Raw genomic sequence first — 11,331 nt, forward strand, 5'->3', positions numbered from 1 at the left:
ACAAAAGGTAGATGATTTTGTTTGAAAAATTTGAAAAGTAAAGTGTGCTCCTTTTGTCATATTCAAAAAGTAAAAGATTAGGTTTGAATTTTTTGAAAAAGGAAAGTGTGCTCCTTTTGTCATATGCCAAAAGTAAAAGATTAGATTTGAAGTTTTTAAAAAATGAATGATGTTGTCTTTGACAATTGAAAATGAAGAACCTTTTATTTAAAGTGAATGATGTTGTCTTTGACATGTGAATCTTTTTAAATTTGAATATGAAGTTTCATATGCCTATAAATAGATCATTTGAGAGCTTCACATTCACAACACCAAGAGCATACAACATTCATTCATTCAAAGCTTTCATTCTCTCTTCTCTAAGCATTGAGCCTTAATCCTTGTTCATTTTGAGAGATATAATTTGCGCTGTATTGTTCTTATTTCACTTATTGAGAAGTGTTTTCTGATAACCTACCCACTATCAGCTCTTGTATCAGAAAAATGGTGTGTATAACCCTTGTGTGTGTAGAAAGTATTCTACACGGGGAATAGTTGAATCACCATGTATAAGATGATTGCAAGTGTAGAGGGTGTTCTACACGGATCCTTTGTAGCGGTGTTGTTCAAAGGTGTAATAGGTTTCTATCTCCATCTGAAGGAGATTGAATAGTGAATTTGGGAATCCTCAAGGGGTAGCTTGAGGCGAGGACGTAGGCAGTGGGGTCGAATCTCGTTAATATACTGAGTTTGCTTCTCTCTTACCCTTACTCGTTATATTTATTGTTATTTCATATTTTGTTTATATTTTATATTATATATTTGATTTATAATTGTTATTTTTTTAATACAACTCAATTCACTCCCCCTCTTGTGTTAGTCATCTGGGCAACAGGTTTAATAGGTCTTCAAATCTTTGGACACATATTCAATATGGACGTGCATTTAACAATAATTCAATAGATGCATCCACAACCTATCTATATAAATATTCATATAACACAGAAAAATTGGACTTGAAGTAAGTATGAAAGTGTCCCAAAAATAATTTTTATTATTATCAATTTTTTTAAAGCATTTTATTAAAATTGATTTGAAAAAGAGTTTTGTTATGTACAAACAAAATCATGCATTAATCTGCGTACCAATATTGATTATTTCATATTTAAAGTAAGTATGAATTATTTTTTGTTTCCTAAACTTTGCGTCATGAGTTAGAGATGATGATGGCAAAATTTTGGTGGGGTGATCACTCTCGGGAAAACAAAATACATTGGTGTAGATGGGTGAAGTTGTATGTTTCAAAATTCTAAGGTGGGATGGGTTTTTGAGACGTTCGTCTTTTTAATTTAGCCCTTTTGGCAAAGTAAGGGTGGAGGCTTTTAAGAAATGAGGATTCTCTTTTTTACAAAGTTTATAAAGCCAAGTATTTTCCGAATTCAAGCTTGTTTGAACCCAAAGTTGGTGCTAGTTCATCTTATGTTTAGAAGGGAATTTGGGAAGCTCTTGTTTGTCTGAGAAAGGGTTGTAGGTGGCGTGTGAGGAATGGGCAAACTGTTCGTATCTTTAAGAATCCATGGTTATCGGATGGTTCAAGTGTTTCAGCTTTGGTTTAGGTTGATGAGAACTTAAAAGTTCATTCTTTGATAGATGCAAGCACAGGTTGGTGGAATGTTCATATGGTGAGAGCTCTATTCAATCCAAATTTAGTTCAACAGATTTTAAAACTACAAATTTCTGTAAATTCTGAAGACTCTTTGTATTGGAGTCACGAGAAGAATGATAGTTTTTCTGTTAAGAGTGCTTATCGATTTCTTCAACAGAGTCAACATCTTTCACTTGGGCAATCTTCTAGTGGCAGCTCTGAAGCTGTGTTTTGGAAGTCATTATGGCATCTAAAACTTCCTCAAAAGATGAAGATTTTTGCATGGAGGGCGTGTCAGGAGAAGCTTCCAACCTATCTGAATCTGAAGAAGAAACATGTATTGGATGATGCAACTTGTGTTCTATGTAATTAAGGTATGGAAGATGCTGCTCATGCTTTGTATTTTTGTTCGGAAGTGTGGGGGTGTTTTGTTCTCAAATGGATAACTTGCAATCTGAGTTGTCCTTTTGGGATCTGGCACATTTGGCTCGAGTTAGAGGCTCTGATTCTTTGTTGGCTAGATTTGTAGCTATAACGTGGGGTCTTTGGTATAGAAGGAATAAAAGGATTTATGAGAATATTTCTATGCATTTTAATGTGACTGTCAATAATGCACTTTCTTTATAACAAGAATATGAACAGGTGCACATGTTTGATGTTTCAAATCCTAAGATTAGCAAGGTGGTAAGATGGCATCCTCCTCTGAATGATTTTCTGAAATTGAACATTGATGGGGCCATTTTTCTTGAACATTCTGTTGCTGGGGTTGGAGTGGTCTTGAGGAATCATAATGGGGAGGTTGTCGTGGCTTGTTCTAAGGTAGAGAAAGAAGTCTCCTCTGTTGAATTCATTGAGGCAATTGCGCTTCTTAAAGGCTTACAGCTGTGTGTTCAATGGGGTGTCTCAAAGCTTATGCTTGAAACCGACTGTTTGATTTTGGTTAATACTTTGAATGAAAATTCTGAATGTTTAACAGATTTTGAATTTATTCTTCAAGATATAAGAAGACTAACGGAGGCCTTCCAAGAAGTTAAAGTGGTGCATGTCAACCGTTTGGGCAATTTGGTGGCTCATCTTCTGGCAAGACATGCTTGGTTGATTGATGATATTTGTATGTGGTGGGATTATTGTCATTCTTTTGTTAGTCATGTCTTAGTACACAATTGTGCTTGCAATTAGATTTTTCCTTTGAAAAAAATATTTTTTTCGACTCTCTACTTCAACAAAAAAAAATATATGAGTCAACTTAACATACCAATACAAGAGTACATGTGACCAGAAATGGACACTGGAAGCCACCGCACGCCCCCCACTTGCCTCTGCATGTGGTGGCTTTATTTTTTTGCTCTAGAGGCTGTCTTGCCTCGACTTCATTTGCCACAACGGAGAGTGTATATAACCTCCATTGTTCTTGGTGTTGTCCAATGTCCAAACACAAAGTTCATTCATTTTAATGTGTATGTGTGTCGATAAAGTGAGCCAAAACGTAGCCCATGTGCAAGAGTGGATTACACTCTCCAAGAACGAGAGTGGGACTGGTTACAAAAGTACTGTTCATCATATCTTCCTCAATCTATTTTTCTAGTTTATTTCGATATCAACCATCCATTTTCAATTGACCATAAATTTTCATATTATGTCTAAATCAAGCATATGATATATATGTCAATTTAAAGCTTATGATAGCTTTGTAACCATATAAAATTTGTTTCTAAAAACTAACATTTGTTTGGTAAAGAGTTGGCTCAAATCACAGTATGAACATGAAGTTTAAAATTAGGGTTTTAGATTTCTTCTCCTACATGCAATAAAATTTCACCAAATTTAAGAGACATATTCATATTTCTGACATTATAAGAAATGTTGTCATGTAAAGAATCCAACCTTAAACATGTCATACTGCAGCCTCTAATGATAAATTTGAAACACAAACAATCATGACATATCATCAATTACATGTATTTAAACTCATTTAAAAGTATCAAACAATATATAATCATATTCATATGGGCGAAAACAAGCAGCATAGGCTTTGATACCAATGTTTAATTAGAATTATCTCAAGAAGCGGAATTCCTACAAGCCTGGATCTTTGGTCATTTTACATCTTACGTCACTTTGTTGTTTGAGTCTCTACATTGCTTAGGAGGCTACTAGAATATCTTAAAAAAGTCAACGCTTCAAAATCAAGAGATCTATATGGCTGCTCTAGGAAATTGTAGAGAGAAAGATGAGTTTTTATTTTATACGTTCACTTTTTTAACTCTACTTCTTTTAATGTATGTAAAACTTTTATTTGAAAAGTTTTCTCTTAGGTGTAGGTTTATTAACTTTCCTTAATTTAAGTGATAATGGTAGGGAATTAATTAACTCCTAGTGGTGAGTAGTTAAATAATAACTTCCTCACCCATGTGGAGATAACATGAGTCATGGGGTACCCACTAATAACACAAAGTTATAATATATCATTTTTTTAATAAGCGTGGGCAAAAGTTCTTGAAGTTCTTTCATTCTGATGTAATTCGCAACTAATTCCAAATAAAGTCCAAAAATAATAAATGTAATCCATAACTATTTTGAAAATATTTGCAAAACTCATCTACTATTTCTAAAGGACATGATCTTGTCAAAATAGGAGAGTTAAAAATATAAATGAAGATATCTTGTGGACTTGAATTATCTACATATATTGAAAATACGTTAAAACTAATCAGGATCATGACATGATAAACATGCTTTGAATTAAGTACGGCTGTATATCACTAGCTAGATGTGTCTTTCATGTAAAATTTATTCTTTTTGATTAGTTTAAGAAGGCAACACCTGAACTGACCTGGTGCCTATACTCTGTTTCATGAGTGCTCTAGAGACAAGCCTAATTCTCATAGAAAGTGGCACCCGTAGCCCCAACATGACTCATACAAATGAACTTATTGAATTTGTTCAGTAATCAAACATTCTTTGGTCTTACAAAAATAAAGGAAGTTGATAACCGATCAAGGTGATATTGATGATCTAGAACTTTGAATTATACAAATTCTTCATATTCTTTTCCAAAAAGCTTCGGAAATACTTCAGTTTTTCCTTATTATTGTATGGATAAGCTTAGTAATATTGGTGTTAGGAATATTGCAAAAATAAAAAAATGTGAACTATCATAAAGTTAGGTTCGGTTTGGTAGTAAGACGGGAATTTTGAGTTTTAAGATAAAATATTAAAATATTATATTTTAATATTATTATTGTTTTGAGATTTAAAAAAATTACGAAAAAATTAAATTATTTATTATATTTTATATAAAAATTTGAAAAAATTGTAATGATGAAATAAAAGTTTTAAATTTAAGATAAAAATTTTAAAGTGGCAAACTGTACCTGAGTGCTACCCCCTTCAGAAAATTTGCTACACAACTCTTGGGTTTATGTGTGCACTAGTGTTACCTTAAGATTGGGCCATATAGCAGTAGACGTGTTGCTGAGGTGCCTTGAAGTGGGCTGGATAATTAACTGACACGATAAATAGATAGCCAGTCTCTCTGGTCATTTCTAGTGCTTGTTATGTAAGTAATTGCTCGTAATTAAATAATTTGAAAGCCAATCCTTCTTCTCATTTCCTTACAAACAAAAGCTAATAATTATTAATGAATACATCCAAGAAATTTAAAAGAAAAAACAAGTCTCAACATTGTTGCCGATGGAGAATAAGTTGAGGGCATTACAACCTCATACACGACGGCCTTGAGGAGTTAATTGGCTTTCTGGTTGAAAGTTTTGGATTGAGATAGACGTTTTGAGCATCAAAGCATTGCAATTTGCTCTCTCCGGCTTTTCAAGAGGTCTAAGGAAGGTAAGCGCATTTACTACAGACTAATAATGTTGTTGCTTGTTAGGCTAATGAGTTGAACCTGCTTTTGCATATATAGCTGAATACATATTTGAACCTTATGAAATATTGGGCTAATCCATTATTTGGTGAGTTAAGTTGTGGCGCGCTGTATCATTATGTTTTTATAAAATGAAGAGTAGTAGAGAGAAAAGTGAAGGAGTTAATATAATTACTTCATAGAATTTATTTAGTTTGGTTGAAATTATAATTGAATATTAATATTATGTATCCCATTATATATATATGGCACGGCCGTGTGAATGGTATTATATTGAAATCATGACTCGGAGATACTTTTGTTTACTTATAACTGTTATAAATAATACTGATTTTTTATGGAACTTAAGAAGGATTGGAAGATTGTGACGTACGGGCCTTAAGATATGACAACCAATATCCCATCTTGAAAAAAAATAAAATTATATACTCAATTCGTTTTAGGCTGGCTAGCTACTTATGAACAACTTGGGAGTGTGAATGCAACATTATTTTCAGTAATTTCGTCATATGTTGCTTCATGTGGCTAAGGTTGGTGCTTAGCATAATGGCATTCTAATTATTTGTTGGTATCGTCTGCATCTCTTTGGTACGTAGTGTCAGGACCAGTTTGACTGCATTTAGATGCTGAGGAAATATCAGATTATCTGTGTAGTAAAAAAATAGTGAATAATAATAAATTATTTGTAAATAATAATAAATAGTAGTGAAGTAGTTTTACTAAACATAGTCAGCTGCGTTTGAGTAATGAGGTGATTTCATATATTCTATAAATAGTAATAAATAGTAGTAAAATGAAATGACAAAATGAAACTATGCTGAAAATAAAAATAAAGAAAAAAACAGCAAACAAAAAGGAAAAGAAAGAAAATAAGAGAAAAAAAAAATAAAACAAAACAAATAAAGAAAAACATACCTGGATGGTGTGGTCAAGGTTAATAGACCTGATCCACAAGTAGAATGTCTTATACTTCTGGAACTTGCCTATCAATAAATACTTTAAGGCATTGACCATTTACTTTAAAGATCCACCTGTTCTTAGGTTCCTCTATTTTTAGCGCCCAATTTTCAAAAGCATGTTTCACCACAAAGGGACTAGTCTACCTAGATTGAAGTTTTCCTAAGTGTTTATGAAGTCTAAAATTATATAAGTGTATTCGGTCATTAGGCTTAAATGTTTTCCTAGAAATATTTTTATCATGAAATCCTTTCATTTTAACCTTATAGATTTTAGACTTAAAGAAATGTTTCAATTTCACTCTTGGTGTTTCAATACGTGAAGAAATATGTTTTTCACATTTATTAGGTAGCTCCTCAAATTTCGGTTGCCATACCCGTGTTCCATAATCTTAGAATTGATCAAAAACAGTATAAATATCAACAATATCATATGAATCACTAATAGTATCAAACTCAGAATTAACAAAGGAATATTCAAGGGGATCAAAATCATGAGGTGTGTGAACACTCTTGTCTATGAGTGCGTCCATCATGTACGTTTGGTGGCACTCGTTGTCTATTGGCTGTTTCTCAATATGGAAAATGTTGATCTCCATGGTCATGTTTCCGAAAGATAGTTTCATTAATACATTCCTACAATTTATAAGTGCATTAGCCATAGCAAAGAAAAACCTACCTAATATGAGAGGAACCTTAAAGTTAGACTCAATAAGTGACTGAGTGTCCAAAATTAATGAATCAACAGGATAATAAAATTTATCAATTTGGATCAAAACATGCTTAACTATCAATCTCGGTTTCTTAACTGAACGATAATCCAAATGAAGCACAACAAAAGTAGGTTTAATTTCACTCAAACCAAGCTGCAAATAAATGGAATAAGGCATCAAATTAACACTAGCTCCTAAATCTAGCAAGACTTATCCAAACTCATGATTCACAATACTAAATGCAATCATGGACAACAGGATCCTTGTACTTAGGAAGAATTCGCTGCTCAATTAAAGCAATAACTTGCTCTAATTGAAATATTGTCTTCTTAATATGGTATTTTCTCTTAACTGTACACAAATCTTTAAGAATTTTTGTATTAGTAGGAACTTGTTTAATAACATGCAAAATAGGGAGGTTAATTTTTACTTGCTTGAGGTTCTCCAAGATTTCATTACGAGAATCCAAAGTTCCCATACCAGATTTTAAAGCTTGAGAAAATGGTATCTTAACTGGGCTCTTAATTACATCGGTTTCCTTGGGAACTCAGTACTATCATTGTTTCGTTCCTTTTCAACATCCTTTGCCTTATCAGTTGTTGGGATGTGTAGGGACTTATCACTTCTTGTCACAATGACATTTATCTCTTTCAAATTTCCTTGTGCCATATGTTGACCTTAGGGTGTGGATTGTGGTTGAGAAGGGAACTTGCCACACTCATTCACACTCAAGTAGCTCATCATCTTGGATACATAGCTCTTTATTTTCTTATTTTCTTCAACAACCTGCGTAATCAAATATTCAAATTTTTGATTTGTTTTACATTGTGCCTCAATAAGAGCATTTAAAGTATTTTCTAAGGACTTCCTAGAAGAAGAAGATGCATGATATGGTGCAGGATATGATCTAAGGGGTTGTGCAAGTGGTTGGTATTCAGACTTCTAGCAAAAGTTTAGATGATTTCTCCAACCAAAATTGTATGTATCTAAGTAGGGTGAAAATGATTTTTTATACATGCCTAGAGAATTGCAATATTCCTTATACACTACTCTCGTCTCAACAAGTGTTAAGCAATCTTGTGCAAGATGATCTACTCCCTGACAAATAAAAGAAAGTTTAGAGGCATCATATTGGGGAATAATAAGAGCTGTCATAGTTTCCTTCATCTGCAATGCCTCTAACTCTCTAGTTAGGCCCTCCATCCTTGCCTTCAAGTTATCTTATTCTTTGAGATGATAGATGCCTCCACTAGAATGAGTTTGATTGGAATGTGCTCGATTGGTACTGTCAAAAGCATTTGGTTCTATCCAACTGTGAGTCTTGCAAGTTCATTCAAATACTTTATTGCCTCATCTGGGTCCTTATGCAAAAACTCACTATTACACATAATTTCAATAAATTGACGCTCTCTAGGAGTGAGACCATGATGGGGACACAAGCTAAGTAACTCTTTAAGATGTTCCCACGCTTGACACAAAGTCTCACTATCTTTTTGTTTAAAAGTTGAGATTCGCCTTTTCAAAATATTAGTCTTATGATGAGAAAAGTATTTATTAAAAAAAATTTGGGTCATCTCAGCCTATGACCCAATCGACCGTGGTCTCAATGAATACATCAAACTCTTCACCTTATCCTTTATTGAGAAAGGAAAGAACTTAAGTCGAACAATATCTACAGTGCCAGGTTGACCATGAAATGTAGCAACAACTTCTTCAAACTCCCTAATATGCATATATGGATTTTCACTTTCCAAACCATGAAAAGTATGGAGAAGTTATATTATACCTGGTTTGAAATCTATTGGAGGAATATTTAGTAGAAATATAATGCATGATGGTGTTGCTATATTTGTAGGTGAAGATACTGCTGTAGAGTCATAAGTTGATCTTTTTGCACACTCATTTTTTTTGACTAGATAGATTATCAAATAAATGATTAGAAAAATTAGACTCTGACTCTGACTCTAAACTGGTTTACAAGCAAATCAACCCAAGATATCTCTATACCTGTGCGTGCAAGGTAGAAAAAAATGTAACACTACAAAAAATATAAAAAGAAAAAGAAAATAAAATAAAAATGCAGCAAACTAAAAGAGGGAACGAAGTTTCCGTCTGTACAAACTATTGAAAAGAAAAACTATTTAGCAATTCTTCTATCATCTTCCCTACAACGGCGCCAAAATTTGATTACGCCCAAAGAATAACGTGATAGTTGTAGTACAGCTTTGAGGTGTCGATTCCACAATGGAGAACAAATATTAATTTTAAATGTAAATTAAAGTAAAGCAAAGTTACTAACAAAAGAATTACTGAAATTTGACAAACAGTATAGCATCGAGAATCTCTTGCACAAATCTGGTATTTTAATTATTCTTAATTTATTGAATAACTCAATTTGAAACTCAATTCTAAAAATTCTCAATCAGAAGATATAAATTTATAAACCAAAATTAAAACAAATGTTAACCATTTGAAAAATCATTCACCACTTTTAAAATTCGTAAATTATTATTCCTGTTGAGAAAATTCAACGACGACAAAATACGTAGGAAGCGATATTGCAGCAAAGAACTAAATTAATATAGATAAATGATTGATCCAAATATAATCAAAGAACTAAATCATTCAATAGAAAAAACATGACTGAATCCATAAATAGAATAAATGTACGTTATGATTATTCGGAAAAGAAAATATCAACAATGAATTGAGAATGATAAAACAAAAGAGTTTTAGTAATTGAAAATCAAATACATAAATTAAAAATATCATCTAATATGCAAGTTAATCTCTAGCCCTACTTGAAAGTTTAGTTACCCATAAATATAATGGACAACAAAAATCTCCAGAGAAAAATAAAGTAAACAGCAGACATGGAAGTGATTTTCTCATCTATTTAAATCTGCCACTTGTGCCTCACCTCTTCTTTTATTTTTTGCTAATGATATACTTATATAGAGTAGGAAAGAAACCTTAATGTTTTCATAATTTCCGCATAAAAAAATTATTTCAATTTTGGAACTCATCTTGGTAGCCACGTACGCGCATTAGGAGTTCGAATTTAGAAATTCTTATTAAAGAAAAATTTATAGCCTTTTAAGATAGCTTTATAACTCATTAATAATCGTATCAATCCAATACATGAGTAGAAAGTTAAGGTCAAAATACTAAAGTACGTCCAGGCTATCTCTTTGAAAATTTCAGACTTGGACTTCTTGTATTTTCCTTTTGTGATTTTTTTTTCTTTTTTTATCTTGATTCAAATTGCTCTCAAACCCCATTAAAGTCCTCATTTGAATTTGACTAGGTTTTGACTTGCTCTTTTATAAACTCTAAAATTAGACCTAAAAATCTACTTAGGAATATTCTAAAGTAAATAGAAACTCAATTCAAGAATACACATTAATTTTTATTATTTCTATTCTCATTTTAGCATTTTAATCCAATAATAGGGTATTTATAGTGGACTTTCGCGCACTCATCATACCCTCTTTTGGTGCTTGAGATAGTGGGTAAATAGAGGGACTTGAGTTAGGCGATGAGATAATGACTAGACTAAAATGTATATGGTGTATTGTGGTTAGGCATACACTCTTTTTAAAAAGAGAACTTCATCGTAGCATATATTTCATACTACATGTACTTTACGACCAGCAATAAAATGGATCTCTACTTCTTCATCATGTGAGTCTTGCAAGTTATAATTGATGACCTTAATTTATTTATGTTCTTAGGAGACTTTTGACCATGTCGCAAGGTTGAGTTTTAGTATTTGCTACTTTAACATGTTATCTATAACCATAAATGATACAGTCTAAAGAAACATTGTTGAAAAAGTGATTGGACTAAAATTGAATGATATGAGGAAGAATGGAAGAGTATTTGGAAATACATTAGTATTAAGCCAGTACTCACTGCCGGCAAGTTATATTGCATCTTGGAAATTGCATCATATATGTGAGTACATCATATTTTTCTTAAGATTGGGCATTGTTCTAAGTCATGTGGACTCAAAAGGGATTAGGGATGCTTAATTTGAGGTGACCAAATAAGTCGAAGAATAATGAGACATTGTTAGGGATGTTGCTATGCTAGTCTCTTAGAGATATTTGGTAGAATTCTTCTATTTTTATTTTACAAGTGTGCTCGATTCGT

At 32.5% G+C, this 11,331-nt stretch overlaps 1 non-coding gene across 1 annotated transcript; it reads left to right on the plus strand.

Moving 5' to 3' along the window:
- Window positions 1–8,595: 8,595 nt before the first annotated feature.
- Window positions 8,596–8,702, plus strand: LOC122277968. The gene has a single exon (XR_006229269.1). It is a non-coding gene; the product is annotated as a small nucleolar RNA R71 (small nucleolar RNA).
- Window positions 8,703–11,331: the final 2,629 nt, after the last annotated feature.

Source organism: Carya illinoinensis, chromosome 9 (genome assembly GCF_018687715.1).
Source record: "Carya illinoinensis cultivar Pawnee chromosome 9, C.illinoinensisPawnee_v1, whole genome shotgun sequence".
Taxonomy (NCBI): domain Eukaryota; kingdom Viridiplantae; phylum Streptophyta; class Magnoliopsida; order Fagales; family Juglandaceae; genus Carya; species Carya illinoinensis.